Genomic DNA, 4,798 nt, shown 5'->3' on the forward strand with positions numbered 1-4,798 from the left:
GGCCCAGCCACTCTGCGGCATGTGGGATCCTCCTGGACCGGGGCACAAATCCGTGTCCCCTGCATCGGCAGGGGGGGGGGGGGTGGCCTGCACGCGGTAGGGGGCGGGCTGTGAGAGAGGGAGCTGCTTCCGGGAGAGCCGCCCCGCCCCCACGTGGGCCCTGGGAGACTAGAGCGCGCGGCAGCGCTGGCGGGAGTGGCGTCTCAGATTCCTTAGGGAGGCAGGTGAGTGGGGACTGGACTCGGGGAGATGGCGGACTTGGAGGCAGGGGCTGTGGCATCAAAGTCTTGTGTCCCCAGACCCAGACTCTACTATAATCCACAAGCGCTGGCGGTGCAGCCGGGGACGGAGTCACTCTGGGACTCCTATTTAGGCTCTTAGAGGTAGATTGTCCTGCTGCAGCGGGGTTGAGGTCTCTGCATGGCCGTTGCCCTTGGGGACCCGGGTCTGGGCTCCGAGTCTCCTGTCTGGGGTCCATTCCCTTGGAGACCGCTTGGGTAGTCTCCATCAGTGGAGAGCCCGAGGTGCCTCGCAGGATGGGGGAGGGAGGTGCAAACAATAACAGCCGCTCTGTGCTAGGATTGTACATAAATTACATGCATTGGCCCATTCAGTTTTACAACAGCCCATTGAGGTCTGTTCCAGTCCTTATTTACCAGATGAGGATTCTGAGGTCAGACAGCTGGAAGGTGACAGAATCGGGATTTGAACCCACATCTACAGACTCCAAAACCCACACCCGTAACCCTCATGCTGCCAACTGCAGCCAGGTCCAGAGTCACCGTTCTGCCTCTGTCCTCCCTCACCCCCTTCACCCAGAGCTCTCCAGGAGCCCAGCTCTGCTGATAAGCAGCTTTGAAATCTATACTTAAAGTATCAAGGGGTAATGGTGGACATTGAGGACTTCTCTGCTGGAGACCTGGATTCTGGCCCGAGACCTGCCACTGACCCCCCGCAGGATCTTGGACCAATGTCAGCCCAGTATCACCATCATTTCAGTAATATAGTCAGCAAGCTTTAAGGAACCTCTTCGTCGGTATGTTCTAGGAATTTGTGGAACTGGCTGATTCTCCTTTTAGCTCCAGAGGAGATTTGGGCTCTTCAAAGCCAAGTCAAGGCCTGGGTCTCCTTCTCTTTAATCCCTGTTCCTAGCACTGGGGCAGGCCCAGAGTAGATGTTCAGGAAATGCAGTTTGAATAAACAGGTAGCCAGTTGGCTCCTTTTCAGAACTGCCTGACAGCTGCTGTCCTGGGCCCTTCTGGGGGTTTGGATTTCTCAGCCCTGGCCACCTTCTACCTAGCTGGCCCTCCCCTGCAAGTGGCAGAGCCTGCCATCGCTGGCAGCAGCTCACAACCCTCTGTGCCAAGACCACAGCCTCTGGAATCCTCAATGGAGCACAACATGGGGGGATCCGGCCCTGCATCTCTTCTCAGCCCCTCCGGGAGGTAGTTCTCAGGGCCCAGCTTAGGTTACTCCCAAGTTGGAGAAGTTACCTTCTAAGGAAGGAGATACTTTCACAATCAATCTGAAATTTTACTTATCCCTCAGTGTTGCCATGAAGCCATCCATCCTTGATTCCCAGAGACACAGGTCCCTCCTATAGCACATAGTCCACCCCTCTACTGTAGCATCTGTATGGTGACTATTTCTCCTTCACCACATAAGCTGCTGGAAGGCAGGGACCCCACCTCAGATATCCTGGGAGACCCTGTGGCCCATCCAGGTTTGAGTGAAAGTTCTCCCTTCTGGGTGTGGTGCAGAGGACACAGCTGTGATCCACTCCAGGAGGTCTAGTCAGCCCACTTCTACTCCTAATGATAGTAAAAGTAGCTGCGTATTTACTGAGTGGCTGCTGTGCCAGGCATGTACCTCTTCACTATCTCTGATCTTCTCTGCAGCTTTGCAAGTTTGATAGTATCATTCCCATTTCATAGATTACGAAATGAAGATTCTGCAACTTTGCCCAAAGTCATACACAGAGCACAGAGCAGACCTGGGACTGTTTGACCCTGAAACATTACTCTTTCTGCACTGCCTGCTACAGCCTTCCGGTTAAGCTAACCTGCTCTGCATCCCATGGTGACTTACCCTTGTCTTCAGTGTGGTGTCACAAGATTTAAGCTGTGGCTGACAGGCTCCCTTAATTTGGGAGAAGTGCCCCTTCCAAGTATGTGAAAATCTTCCAATTTTTCAGGGACTTTTGGCAAAGCAAAACGTCCACCTGGATTTGGCTCTGCAAACAGAGAAGCATCTCTGTGGCTCAGGGGGTGTTGTTCTACTGCACAGATCTTTGTTTATTGGGGCTTCCCTGGCAGTCCAGTGGTTAAGACTCCACGCTTCCACTGCAGGGGGCACGGGTTCGATCCCTGTTCGGGGAACTAAGGTGACACGTGGCACAGCAAAACAAACAAACAACAACAAAAAACAGATGTTTGTTTATTAAGCACGTATGTAACAGAATGACTACCTGTGGGCAGGTGACAGGCCCTTGAGTAGAAGCCAGGAGACCCATGGTCAAGCCCAGCTTTGTACCTGACTCGCTGTGGATGTCAAATAACTCCTGTCTCCTTTCTGCACCCTGCTTTCCACAGCAGAATGTAAAAGATTAAACAGGGTTGGTGATTTTCAACTTTTTAATTTTTTTCAGCACTAATACCCATTTCTCAAATCTCTCTCTGAATCCTAAAATTAAAAAAAAAAAAAAAAACAGATAAAAGTGGAACTGCCCTAGTAAGGCCTCCCCCTCACCACTCTCTAACCCCCACCCCCAAAGCCCCAGTCTCCTCCAGGTGAATTGGACTGCCAGGCCCCTAGGCAGCCCTGCCCTTTCGCTTCTGATAAGCAGAAGGCATTTGCTTCCTCAGCCTCTTCTAAAGTAGATGTGGGGTTGAAGCCAGTGGAATGCAGCTTTGGATTCCAGAAGCTGGGGGCCTGCTGCTATAAAGGTTCTCTGGAAAGTGAGTTAGAGACCTAAAGACCTACCTTCAAACTATGATGTGACTCTGTAGAATAACATTGAGGAAGTCAGTTAACGTCTCTGAGCCTCCGTCTCCTTATCATTAAAAGTTAGAACAATTCTCTGCAATTAAATGGGATAATATATATGTGTGAAGTACCTAAGTGCAGTGCCCAGCACACAATGTACACTCAGTATATTTTTCTCTGATACCTTCCATCTCTCCAAGGCAGAGATAGTATAGGCAGAGCAACGCCTACTGAATCAAGTGTTTATCAGTAGTATGGGGTATGGTAGGTAAAACCCTACACTCATTGTCTACAACAAACTCAAATTCTGGCTCAGTCACTAGCTGAGTGGTCTTGGGCAAGTGACTTAACCTCTCTGAGCTGGGCTAATCCTTGGCAGACCTAAGAGCAAAATCTTGCACAAAATGGGCACTCAGGACTTTGTATCTGCTAAATGATTGCTCATATGGGGTTTGGGACATCTTTGGGGAGGCCTGGCTTGCCCCTGGGTCAGATGATGTGGCTGGCCCAGGGGTGTGGTGGTGGAATGGATCCTATGTGGCTCCTGATAACCCCAGCCCCGCCAAGGAGGAGGATCAGATGAAACAGGCCCCTGAGCTAGTTGGGAGGGAGCCAAGGGGCCTGGGAGGCTGGAGGACAGGGGGAGGGGAAGGCATCACCAGTGTACTAAAGGACCCCGACCCCCCACCAGGCCCAGAGAGTGTGCAGCTGAGGGTAAGTCCCTGCCCCTCTCTGGGCCTTGAGGTCCCATTCATACAAGGAGAGACTGGTGGCTCTTTGTTTTCCCCCTACTTGGCTGTTAGGCACCTCCAAAAGGAAGCGTCTAAAACGGAGCTCCCCACCTCCTCTCTCTCCAAGCTCGCCTCCCCACCGCCCTCTTCCTGCCTGTCCCTGTCTCCGCTGCCCTCCAGGTCAAGAAAGCTAGCGCATCCGCGCCAAGAGACTGCCTCTTGGCCGCCTTAGGATGGGCCCTCCTCCCTACCCCTCTCGCCCCACAGCCTATGTCCTCCTCTGCTTCTAGTCAGCTCTGCTCAGGCTGCAAGAATTATCTTCCTAAAGCCAGGCTCTGAGCAGGCCCCTGCCCCGCCCCGTGCTCAGAAATCTTCCCTGTCCTAGGTCTGGCCACCCCTCCGCTCCAAACACACATCCTCGATTGCCTCTTCAGTCCTCAGAGCAGTCCACAGCCCGTCCTCCTGGCCCCTTCTTTCGCCTCCGGAGGGAACATTCTCCCCTTTCCCTCTGCCAAGCCGAGCCCACTCATCCTGCAAAACCGAGTTCTAGTCCTGTCTTCTTCCAACAAGCTTCTGACCTCCTAACTCACATTGGAAGTCATGGTTCCTTCATGGTAGGCTCGGCCTCTCCGAGATGCGCTCAGTCAGCCCAACCCCCTGGGACTGCGGTGCCAACTGGATGAGAAATCATGTGTGCGAGTGCCCAGCGTGGCGTGGCACATAGTAGGTGCTCAAGAAACAAACGTTAATGCCCCAGCTTCCTTTTGTCTTACACCCCTTATTTGGCATTTAGGGCATATTGTCTTGTACTTCATGTGGGTAAATATATTTACTGTGTGGCAGAGTGCTGTGCAGGAGGCAAACATGAACTAAGTGTGGACCCTGCCCTGCAGAAGCTCTGCCTACTGGGACGAGATAAGGCCACAGAGAACTAGTATATAAGAGAGACTGTGATCTGGGCAAGAAGAGATGCTGCAGGGGAGAGGGAAGGAGGGGCCGCCTGGTGGAGAACCTGGTAGGATTTGGGGATGGGGAAGTTGTGGAAAGAGCACCAGCCTCCTAGGGAAAGAGGGTGAGCGGAA

General features: G+C 52.8%; 1 protein-coding gene across 1 annotated transcript in view; it reads left to right on the plus strand.

Moving 5' to 3' along the window:
* Positions 1 to 178: 178 nt before the first annotated feature.
* Positions 179 to 4,798, plus strand: part of ALAD (aminolevulinate dehydratase) — a 10,331-nt gene continuing 5,711 nt past the window's right edge. Inside the window, exon 1 of the mRNA XM_007449746.1 lies at positions 179 to 224. The gene's annotated coding sequence lies outside the window, so the exon portion shown is untranslated. The remainder of the gene's footprint in view (positions 225 to 4,798) is intronic.

Source organism: Lipotes vexillifer, unplaced genomic scaffold, assembly GCF_000442215.2.
Source record: "Lipotes vexillifer unplaced genomic scaffold, Lipotes_vexillifer_v1.1 scaffold230, whole genome shotgun sequence".
NCBI classification, from domain to species: Eukaryota; Metazoa; Chordata; class Mammalia; order Artiodactyla; family Lipotidae; genus Lipotes; species Lipotes vexillifer.